Raw genomic sequence first — 12,263 nt, 5'->3', positions numbered from 1 at the left:
CACAAAGGCGGGAAAAGCGGGTTGAGCGTCAACACTCATCTCTCTGCGTCCTGAGGGCAGAGGCAGTGTGACCAGCCGCCTTACACTTTCTGTCACCACGCCTTCCCATCACAGCGGGCCAAACCCTTTCTTTTATACATATCCATACCCATTGTTAAGTAGACTTTAATTTTTTAAAAATTATTTATTCTTTCACAGTTCCATATGTGTATAATGTACTTTGGTTACATTCACCACAATTACTCTTTTTTTTTTTTTAAATCAAATTCCCCTCCCACCAAACCTTTTCTTCTCAACAAGGCCTCCCCTCCCTTCACTTTCACGGTTTTCTTCATGGCCCACACTTAATTATGGCTGCATGGAAGTGAGGTTATTCACTGGGACAAAGACAAGCTGCCCCAGTGGGGACTATACCACCAAGGAATGTGACTTTACCTCCCCTGGAGCTCATTGGCTGCCCACAGTCCCTCAGGTAAGCATAGGGCTTCACAAACCACTCTCCCACTCATGATGGAATGTTTATGTCGCCTCTCTAATGCAAGTCTATAACAACCCTGCCAGATCCACACAATAATGCTTCAGAACACTTTTTCTTTCTTTCTTTTTTTTTTTTTTTAAAGATTTATTCATTTATTATGTATACAGTATTCTGCCTGCATGTGTCCCTGCAGGCCAGAAGAGGGCACCAGATCTCATTACAAGTGGTTTGTGAGCCACCATATGGTTTCTGGGAATTGAACTCAGAACCTCTGGAAGAGCAGCCAGTGCTCTTAACCTCTGAGCCATCTCACCAGCCCCAGAACACTGTTTCTCATCCTCTGGCCCTTGTGTTCTTTCCACCCTTCTCCCACAATGATCTCTGGGACTTTCAGGAGGCAATTACAGACGTCCTATGCTGTAGAGCAATCTTTTCCACACTAAATATGTATTGCTTTCATTGGTTAATAAAGAGCTGACTGGCCAATGGCTAGGCAGAATTTTCAGGGCAGAGAGAATGCTGGGAAGAAGAAGGGCAGAGTCTCTTCCAAGCAAGATGCAGAGGAAGCAGGAGATGAGCATGAGATAAGGTACTGAGCCCCATGGTAGAACATAAATAAAAAATATGGGTCAATTTAAATTGTAAGAGCTAGTTAGTAACAAGCCTGAGCTACCAACCAAGCATTTATAATTGATATTAAGTTTCAGTTGTGGGTATTTGGGAGCAGTGGTCTGATGAAAAAGCTCTGATTACAGTCCTATTTAAGGCCAAGCAGGCAACCGTCACTTATTCTCATCACTTTGACCAATTATGAGTCTGCATTAACTGTCACCCACAGCAAATAGAAGTTTCTCTGACCAAGGCTGAATGCTGCACTTAACATGGCTATAAACAAATATTTAGAAGAAAATTTTATACACTGTATCTTAGCAAAGCAACAGTAGTATATACCCCCTTAGGGCCAATGACTTCCCAATGGGGCTTTTGTTGTTTGTTTGTTTGTTTGTTTTTCGAGACAGGGTTTCTCTGTGTAGTTTTGCACCTTTCCTGGATCTCACTTTATAGACCAGGCCAGCCTTGAACTCACAGAGATCAGCCTGGCTCTGCCTCCCAGTGCTGGGATTAAAGGAGTGTGCCACCACCACCCGGCAAATAAGTCTTTTTTTCCGGAGCTGAGGACCGAACCCAGGGCCTTGTGCTTGCTAGGCAATCACTCTACCACTGAGCTAAATCCCCAGCCCCCCATTGGGCTTTTGACCAGGTTTACAGTACCAGGGAAAAATCCCTGCTATGAAGTGGGTCTCAAACCTAATCAGGAATTGGTTAATCCATGACAATCATGCCACTGCTGCATCAGTGGGTTCCTCTTGCCTGGCAGGTTGACATTGTAGTTTTGGGGGTTCACGTCTGGGTAAAATTGTTGGTGACATTTCTCCCTCAACAGCCTACATGGTACCTTCCAGCACCATGAAAGCTAGCCAGCAGGGAGGAAGATCCGAGCTCAGTTTCAGCTTGATTTCTCTAGTCCGGCAACCAAAATGTGTGTTGTCTTCAACAATGGAGTATTATCGTCTAATTCTAGTGTGTAATTAAGAACAATGGCAGATGCCTGTGTGGTTTTGGAGGTCTCTGGGCAGTCCCACACAGAGCAATTGGGATTTTCATTTAATAACGCAGGACTTGAGGGAACAGCATTGTCTGCATATGCAAGGTACCTCTCTTCAAGCTCTTCCCCTCTCCCCCCTCCTCCTCCCCCCCTCCTCCTCCTTCTCCTCCTCATCATCTTCTCCTTCTAATATATTTTAATTAGCTTATCAAGTATGGTCCATATATCTTTATTTTTGATTGGCTTTCCCCTCCACCTCCTCATCTCTCCCATCCTCCACTTCATCCCCATTTAAATCTTTGCATTTCCATCCAGTACTCCTCTCTTTCACATCATCTTGTTCTATCTTCTTTCCCTGAAGGCATCCCTCCTTCCCCGTACGACTCCTTTCTGGCTTCCTCACCTCTACAGGTACTCCAAGTTAAACATATAAATCTAAAAATTCAAAAATGGGCACTACATTTGAGAAAGGACATGCAATGTTTGTCTTTATGGACCTCAGTTATCTGACCCAGTAATATTTCCCATTTCCATCCATTTCCTGCAGAGTTAATGATTCTATTTTCCTTAAAATTCCATGGTATATGTATACCACATATCCATTATCTATCTGTTGATGGATATCTAGATTGATTCTATTTCCCAGCTATTGTGAATAGAGTAGCAGTGAATACAGATGTGTAAGTACCCCTATAGCAAAGGGGTTCTCAACCTTCCTGATGCTGTGACCCTTTAACACAGTTCCTCATGTTGTGGTGACCCCCAACCATAAAATTATTTCATTGCTATTACTATTTCATAACTGCAATTTTGCTACTTTTATAAATGTCTGATATGTAGGACCCAAAGGGGTCATGACCCACATGGTGAGAACCATTGCTGTAGTGGCTTAGAGTAGAGTCTTTTGGGTATATTACCAAGAATGGTATGGCTGGATTATATGGTAGCTCCATTTTGTGGTGGTGGTGGTAGTGATGCCTGCTTCCTTTCCTGTACAGAAGGATCTTAGTTCCATGAGGTTCCAGTTGTTCATTGTTCATGACCAGGAGCTGAAGGTGGCGTGAGGAAAGTTCCAGCAGCTGGAAAGCGAGGAAAGAAATTCTCATGAGAAACATCAGAGAGGGAGAACCTCTGTACTCTCCCTCATAACAAAAACCTTCCCCTCGACCATACCTTAGACAGGCCATGTCCTCGCTTCTTGCACAGTGTGTGCCCCCAAAGTTAATTCTTACTAAATCCCATTTGTCATAGGTGCAATGCTGGTCCCTCTTAATAAAACAGTGTGTCATTCATAAAAGATTCAGGCAGGGGTTGAGCGTGGGAGTAACAAATGTGTCCTGTCTTCTTGAACTATTGCACAAGGACAACCAGAAAGCCCAAAAATTGGATGGCAGATTCAACGGCAGTTTTCTCAGGTGGACTCATGAGAACATATTTTTTTTTTCAGTCTATTATAATAACTATTGTCCAAGTCAGTCTGCTCAGCTGAGTTAGATCTTCCTACAAATTTGCCTAGTATTTCTCAAATAAGGATGAAAAAACAAAAAACACTAGTGATAAGCAAATGGGTTGTAAGTAAAGGGTTCAATGATCGAAGTCCCAGTCTTAGTTCTTTTCACAGTATGCTGTGGGAAAACTTTCATTCAGCCAAGGAAATAGATTAAAAAACAAAACAAACAAACAAAAAAAACCAGCTATAATTACAGGCAGGAAAGAATGCTACAAAGGAAAAAAAAAAACAAGTAGAAAATAATGAAGCAGGGGCAGGCAATGTCTAAGTAGAGTGCTTAGGCTCTGAGGATGTGGTCTACAACCCTAGGTGAACAAGAGAGCCAGAACTTCTGAAGAGACAAAGGAAGAGGGTCAGGAGAGAGGAAGCCAGTGGTAAGGATGCTGTGAAACAGGAAGTTGCTTTGTATGCTGAAGCCCCTGGGAGGGGACCAGGTGGCCAGAGCAGGAGAGGTCATCTATTAGATGGAGTGTGTTGAGAGGAAGAGGTGAGTGTGGCGGCCAGTCAGTAAAGGCTGGCTCTACTTATTTGCCAGTGCTCTGCTCGTGGCAACGCAAAACCGTACAACTGTTGTGAGGAGACAGTTCGCTGTTTTCCTACAAAAGCAAGTCTACATCTGTGATTGACAAGAGCCGGCCATTCCACCTGCTGGTATTTGCCGAAGCTCGTGTCTGCAGGAGGAATTTCAACAAATGCTCCTGTGGCTTGATGGCTCAAAACATAGCAACCCATTTTTTTTTAATCAAACGTTAACGAATATTTTTAAAGAAAGCTCTTAAAGAGAGAATATTTTAGAAAGGCACATTAGTGGAATGGAATAATACTGAGCAATAAAAGGTACAAACTAATGAACAAATACAAAAAAGTTATTTATAGTGAATATATAGTGAATGTAGTTATTTATATAGAAAATAGAAAAAATAGTAAAAATTCTACAAATTAATGTGTATTTAGCAAGGTCACATGCTTTAAAGACAAAAATCATATATATTTTAGATACTAAAAGAAAATAGGAGCAATAAAAAAATGTTAAAGTGATTCAAAAATATTATCACTCAGGCTAGCAATTGAATTAACAATAATAATTATTGCTCAATTTATAGTGATCTCTGAAAACATGAAATACTTTTTGGTCAACTTAACACAGCATATATGGTACCTGTACACACCAAAACCTAACACAGATGGTGAAGAAAAATTAAGGAAGATTTAAATAAGTGAGAAATATGACAAACTGGATGTGAGGTGAGTTCTCCTCAAACTGATACATAAACTCAGTGAAATTCCAACCAAACTTCTGGAAAGTGTGCCTGGGTGCGGGGGTTGTGTAAAAACTGCAGAGTTTATTGTTCTTTACTGGAAATGCAAAGAACCTACAGAAACCAAGCGATTTGAGAGGGAGCACAGTGGAAGAACCTGGACTAGTTATTTTCAGCGTGTAGAAGAGCTACAGGAACTAAGGAAACAGCAGACATCCAGATCAATGGAGAGTTCAGAAAAGGCCTCATTCTGAATCAATGATAAGTAGATTTTTTTAAGTGTCATAGCAATTCAATTGGGGGGGGGGTCTACTTAACAAATGATTTTTTTAAAAAATATTTTATTTTATTTTATTATTTTATTTTATTTTATTTTATTATTATGTGCATTGGCATTTTGCCTGCATGTGTGTCTGTGTGAGGGTGTCAGATCTTGGAGTTATAGAGTTGTTAGCTGCCATGTGATTGCTGGAAATTAAACCCGGGTCCTCTGGAAGAGCAGCCTGTGCTCTTAACCACTGAGCCATCTCTCCAGCCCCAACAAATGATTTTTGAAATAGTCAGGGTTCAGTAGGCAAAATGAATCTTGGCCCTTACTGAAAGAATGGTAAACGGTGGTGGTGGCGGCGGCGCTCGTTACTGCTTGGAAAGGTCCCAGTCACGACAGAACCCAGTGTTAGTTTTCAGAGCTTTATTAGGAGGGAAAAGGTGGGGGAAGGGGACCAGGCCTGGGGAGAGAGGAAGATGGTGGGGTGGAGGAAGAGGGGAGCAGAGAGCAGAGAGAGCGTGGGGTCTGCATCTGGCTTCTAAGATGCAGATTGCGTGACCACTCCGCACATACATAGTCGCCAGTGCCTGCTGATGACGTAAGACGCAACACCCCGAGCTGCGCATGTGCGGGAGTGAGGGAAGGATTCTAACATTCCAGACTTTTTGCTCATTATAGAAAAGCAAGTGAATAGGAATAGGGGCATCCGTTTCTCCCAGAAAAACTGCTTCCAGCTGACTTGGTGGGCATGGGTTGGCTCTTTGAGAGGGGGTAGGGAAGGGGGCAGGGAAGGAGGCCTTCCGAGGTAGACAGCCGTCCTGGGATGGTGGGCTGTCCTGCTGCCCTGGAGCCATCCATTCCTCTTGGCGTGGCACCCTGGCCGCTTTTGTATCTGACAGGATGCTGGTGAGACAGGAAAAGCCTGAAGTAGATCCGACCTGTCCAGATGGATTTAAGCTGGTTTCTGGGGCTTGGGGGGAAAAATTGAACATGTTAAGAAGCAGCCATGAGAAAATTAGTGACCATTGTAGTGTTTAGTACTCTGCTTATATTGGTTAGTGTTAATGAGAGAGACAGAGAGATTGGAACATGTTTTTAAGCTTTATCAGAGACAGATTATTTTAAGGCACCTGTTTCCTTTACTAGTTTAGCATCCTGGAGACACAGATGATCAATTGTTGAGAGCATTTAACAGTAATAGATGGTTATGTTAAAGTCTGTTTTTGTAGAGCCCAGACACTTTTGGGTCTGGGGGTGTTAATAACTTTTAGCTGTTACAGTTTCTTACTTGATGATCTCTGGACTCCAGTTCTGTGGTGGTCCTGTAACTATTAGCTGAGCAGTTAATCAGGAGAGGGAACCGGGAAGAGAAAAGCTTGTGGTGCATGAGAAATGATTTCTTTGGAATTAGGGACAAGGCAGAGATCAGGGCCCTGTCTGTGTCCCTGTGCATGAGGAGGAGAAGCGCTTCTGACAGGTCTGGAGTGAGGCATGGAGGGAGCAATGAAATGAAAGCTCCTACCTTAGCTGGGAAATCTTTTCCCATCAAGTAGCCCATAAAGTACAATTAAATCTGGGAGCGGGGAGATAAGGCTGTCCTCTCTACCCCAACAGTAGGGAAACGAGGAGAGGTGAGACCCCCAAACTGCCAGGACTGGGTTAGTGGCTCTGGTGTCCAGAAGGAAAGAAATGGATTGCTTCCATGCTACAGTCTGGGTTCCCTGCAAGCCTGTGGCCAAGCCTAGGTCTGCTGGAGGTCTTAGCTTGATGTTCCCTTGCACCTTGGTGCTTGGGTACAGTCAGCTGACTGGTTGTCTTTCTAGGCGGCACTTTGAACAAGGCTCAATTGATGGCCTGGCAGGGCATGCACTAGCCCTCATGGCCTCCCCCCTGTCCCCCCACACACACTTAAAACAGGGACCCAACGGCTTTCGGGAGCCAGTGTGTGCCAGCACTTGGCAATTCTGTTCTCGAGCTTTTTTTCATCTCTCCTTTGGTACACTTTAAATGTCACAGCTGAAACTTCCGCCTGTGGGGTCAGGAGCCTTGCTCTCCAGATGCTTAATTAAGTTTTAGCCCTATGTCGGGGAGGTCTGGGGGACAAGAGATGGATTTTACTCCATGCCTGGAATTTTTTTTTTTTTTTTTTAATGTCTGCTGGCTTGGGGACAGCTTTAGGAAGACCCACCAGGAGGCAGGCTAGAAACCGATCTCTGGCTAAAGAGCCACCCTGACTACTGTCAACTTATTTGCATGGATTCTAGCCTGCTTCCAGACCCGTCTGTGCTTCTCAGGGCAGCTTGAGAATGAGTGGGGGGAGTCAAGGTGAGTTAAAGTGAGAGACTTTAACTAAGTGGGCAGAAGCAGCCCAAGCAACACTGGAGGGCGGAGAACGGAAGTCAGATAGACAGCCGTGGTTGCACATGGCAGCGAAAGAATCAGAAATGGAGAAGGAGAAGGGTTCAGAGCTTCAGTAGAAAGCTTGGGGATAAGGTAGCTCTTTTCATTTGCCCATTCGCTGGCAAAAGTTAGATAATTCCTCTGAAATATCGGGGTTGAAAGAGCCAGATTTACTGGTATCCACCCCTATGTCCCATGGCTGCAGCACCGAGAGAGAAAAATAAAAAATTAAAATAACAAACCAGGGTCAGACTCCAGTCCCAGGCGTCCCTGAGGTAGGAGACAGATCTATGCATCAGCACCGGTTACTCCCCGCTTCATTCCTTCGTCAAGAGAGGAGTAAGGGCTGGGAGCGTACGCAGCATGAGGACCCCCCCCCACGGGGGGTCTAACAGCATTGACCTCTTCATCAAGAGAGAGAATGAATCGGTGCCAGCGCAGCCCGAGGACCCCCTGGGGGTCCAGGAATAGAGAGCTCAGGCTGCCGTCGCAGGAAACGGTGGGGGAACTCACCAGTCTTGGCGGCCCATGTGGTGTGTGCAGAGCGGTCCTGCGGCTGAGCAAATGAAAAAGCATAAGTGTAGCGGGCAGTCGCAGGTCCTGGGTATAGGTTTCCGACAATGCTCAGCCCCGGACCCCGAGTGAGTGGAATTTCCTATCCGAGTCCACGGCACCAATGAAAGGATGATAAACAGCGCTGGTGGCGGCGCTGGTTACCGCGTGGAAAGGTCCCGGTCACGACAGAACCCAGTGTTAGTTTTCAGAACTTTATTAGGAGGGATAAAGGGGGAAGAAGACCAGGCCTGGTGAGAGAGGAAGATGGTGGGGTTGGGGGAGAGGGGAGCAGAGCAGAGCAGGGAGCAGGGAGCAGAGAGAGCGTAGGATCTGCATTGTCTTTTAAGGTGCAGATTGTGTGACCACGCCGGCGCTTATGTAGTCGCCAGTGCCCCGGATGATGTAAGACACAAGACCCTGAGCTGGGCATGGGCAGGAGTGAGGGCAAGATCCTAACACTTGCCTCAAGAAATGACCTCAATCTAGTTCATAGACTTAAGTACGAAGCTGCACCCCTGTAGAGACTGGAAGTGGTTTGTTCCTGAAGTGTCTGTGTTCATGATCCGAACCTTAATACAGCCGTGTGTGTCCTGAGACCCTTCAAGAAGTAAAACCTGGTGAGAGGTCTGAGGTAGACCGGAGGTGTGCATGTAGGAGAAATTGTGGGGCCTGGTCTCTCTCTCTCTCTCTCTCTCTCTCTCTCTCTCTCTCTCTCTCTCTCTCTCTCTCTCTCTCTCTCTCATTTCCTGTCTGAAGATAGCGTTCCCCCTCTCACATGCCTTGTGTTCCTGTCATTCAGCATTTGCCATGAGTGCTCTCCAGAGCCTGAGGTGTGTGTGCTTTTTGCTCCCTGTGCTTCCGCAGACACCTCGAAGGGCTTCTGTCAGTCTGGCCACAGAGTCAGATGGCCAGCATACTACACGTACACTAAACGTGCTCAGATCCCGACTCCCTTTACATACACTGCGCTGCAGAGATCGAGATGTTTATGGACAGGCTCGAACTCGTTGATCTGACCCCAGCACATATTAGCCTCAAGCTTCTTGCCCTTGCTTTCCTCGACTGTGAAGATGGGATCTGATTCCCACTCTCTCCCTCAAGTGTCAGCTGCCAGAATCAATGTCCAAATGTTACATCCAGAAATGTTCTTCTGTTAAAGGACTGTGAACCCGGACCAGCGCAGACTGGATTGAGGTAGCCAAGAGTCCTTGGTGGAGGCGCCATTCTCCATGTGCTTTCTTTGGTTAGAGTCTCGGTTAAGTTTCAAAGAACTGGCAAGTACAGAGGGAGGCTGCTGTGGTAGATGGACAAGAGAAGCCACCAGCCTGCCGCTGGTTCTTACTATGTGTTCGGTGCTGCTCTGTGACGTCACAGCAGATGTGTCAGTTCCTGCCTTGGAGAGCTTACGGTTGAGCCAGGGCTAATCATCACCTGGAGCAGCAGCGAGTGGCTTATCGCTGTGCAGAAACCCGGAAGATCTAGTGAGTGAGTATCTGGGTAGTAATGAGATGGATGAGCTGTTTTCAGGAAAGTCTGAATGATATATCAAAGAAAAGAGAGCTCAATGAAGTACTGGAAAATTGAAAGACCGAGTCTCAGAAAAACTAATGTAAAGCCAATACGCCTGTATCATGGTCCATGAAGAAATCCGATGCTTTCATGCTATACCAGTCTCCACGTAGAATTGGCGTCAACATGCTCCCTTGTGGATACCAAGATTCACCATTGCTCAAGTCCCCTACATAAAATTGTTGAGATTTAATGATAGGTACACATAATTCATTAGGATATATATATATATATATATATATATATATATATATATATATATGTAATATCTCTTCTGCATATTCTAAATTTTTCCCACTATTAAAAACCAATACAAAGAACTTATAGTAGTGTAAGATACAAAGTCTCACTCTGTAGCCCAGGCTGACCTTGAACAAAAAATCCTCCTGCCTCATCCCCCAGTTACTGGGATTGTGGTATGTCCCGTGATGCCTGACCCTGAACTTCTAATAATACAATACAGTGGCATGTTATTTGCTTATAGGCTACACAATTCCTCTGTATGCTTTCAAACATCTTGATATTGCCTTATAAAATGTTAAGTAGTTAGTTGTTAAACCATATCATTCAGGAAATAATATCCAAATCAACAATCTGCATATGTTCAATATAGATATGTGTGCTTCTCTAATACTTTTCCTCCATCATTGGTTGAACTCTTAGCTGTGGAACCTGCAGACATGGAAGGCTGATGATACTTAAAGCAGAAGTACGTCAATGGAGAAACTTTATGGTAGAAACGAATCCTCCATATATCTGGGAACAGATCTGAGCTGGGACCATGATCTACCTGGTCTCTTGTTCTCAAGCTCAGTCTTCTTAAAGTATGAACATGCAGGCTTCTACAAGAGTGGCCATGTCCTTAGCAAAGACGATTTAAAAGTTATTTGCTTGCATATGTATTTGCTTCTCTCTCTCTCTCTCTCTCTCTCTCTCTCTCTCTCTCTCTCTCTGCCAAGCATCCAGAAGGAAATTAAATGAAAATCGTTAATAATCTTCCTAAATCCAGGAATGATGTGAGGAGCCACAGTGGACAGGCATTTCGGGCTGGTCTAATAACACGGGGCAAAGGGAACCCTTCTGACGTAGAGGCTAACATGGAGGGTCTGCAGCAAAGAGCTAGGCACCCGGGTCTGGGCCTTTTAATTCATGGCTTTACTGTTTTATTTGACCCTGGAATAAACAAATGAAAATACTAAAGTATCTTTTAAAGTTAAATTCGAAATTTTTAATTACTTTAAAATTTTAATGTATTACATTTATGTACCCCACACTCAGTTTGATCATAATGAAAATGCCACAAAGAGGAAATGTAATGTGTTTGTCAGTGTGTGGTTTTCCATCTTTTGGGACAGAGGTGTATCTACATATTGTCTTACATAAAATCAGGGCAAGGATTGGAAGGAAATAAACTGGGGACACTCTGGGGTCCATTCAGTCATCTCCCAGAAGGTACTGTCTGGGGCACTTTTACTCCTGTCAATCCCAGATGAGCACAGAAGAAAGACAATGGAATTCAGGCTTCAAAGGATGACATGGGCAGCTCTGTGTAGGAGAAGGCTGTTTCCGGAGAATCACCCTATCCTCTACAGGGAAGGCAGGATTTTTTAAAGACCTATGGAAGGAAACTGAAGATCAGGATAATGACAGAGACATTTAAAATAATAGTTTCTTAGCAAATTCAGAAAAGGAGTTAAAATCACTTTGATGCCAATGAAAATGGAAAAGACTGTGGCAAAGCCAGCCAGTGCAGATGGGTGGATTTCTCACTTCCGGCCAGCTGGCACAGGCTCCCTCCTCACCTTACCAACTGTGTCTTCCAGCACCGCCTGCCAGTTTCCCATGAATCCTTTCCCTCTGGTCCAGGATGCATTCCTAAGTGGACAGCACCTAACATCTACATGTTCTCAGTTGGAGCCTATTTCCTGAGTAGCCCAAACACTTCTAATCCCCTACAAAATACTCTCTGACAGTTTCACATTCCAAATTTCTCTAAAATCATGCCACTGGCACAGCATTGGGAACAAAATAGCCAAAAGCTGTGTTAAGTGTGGTTGGTTTAAAAAAAAAAAAAAAAGGCAGGGGTGTGGCTTGATAAGTCCACAGGGAATGGTGGCCCCATTCCAGTGTGAGTTACAATCCTGACCAGGGATCCATAGCTTCTGTATATTCTCTTCAAGGTTCCGTGTCTGTAAAGAGGAAATAAAAATGTCCCTTCAGGAATTTATAGTCAGAATCAACTAGATTAATATACGTCAAGCGCCCCATGCAGGAATTAAGTCTTACATATTTTCTTCTCCTTCCTGCTAGGTATGGAATTAAGGTTGAAAGTCGGCTCTTGGGTTGCAGGGCAGTCTGAAGTCCAGAATAAATCTGATATTCCCTTTGCCCTGAGTTTTGAGTATTCACACAGACATCTCTATTTACATTCACTCCATTCTCCAAAACAAAATCCCATCTCTATGTAAATTGTTCTGAAAGAGAAATATTTATTCTAACTCACCCTTGATGTTTTGGGGGTAATCAGAGCATGCTCACATGTCAGTTTCTAAAAACATAAGAAGAATCAAGGTTTGGTCAAGCAGAAGGAAAATGGCCACTTGAGCGTAGAATTCGGG

At 44.3% G+C, this 12,263-nt stretch overlaps 1 long non-coding RNA gene across 1 annotated transcript; it reads right to left on the bottom strand.

Annotated features, from left to right (window-relative positions):
• Nucleotides 1-5,529: 5,529 nt before the first annotated feature.
• LOC143268716 (uncharacterized) lies at nt 5,530-9,800 on the bottom strand. The gene is made up of 4 exons (XR_013044832.1): nt 8,856-9,800; nt 8,540-8,674; nt 8,035-8,077; nt 5,530-6,091 (listed from the first exon to the last, which is right to left on the bottom strand). It is a non-coding gene; the product is annotated as an uncharacterized LOC143268716 (long non-coding RNA).
• Between the last annotated feature and the right edge of the window lie 2,463 nt (nt 9,801-12,263).

The sequence above is a fragment of the Peromyscus maniculatus genome, chromosome 15, assembly GCF_049852395.1.
Source record: "Peromyscus maniculatus bairdii isolate BWxNUB_F1_BW_parent chromosome 15, HU_Pman_BW_mat_3.1, whole genome shotgun sequence".
Lineage (NCBI taxonomy): Eukaryota > Metazoa > Chordata > Mammalia > Rodentia > Cricetidae > Peromyscus > Peromyscus maniculatus.
Note: the sequence above shows the minus strand (reverse complement) of the source record. Positions and strands in the feature narration are given on the sequence as shown.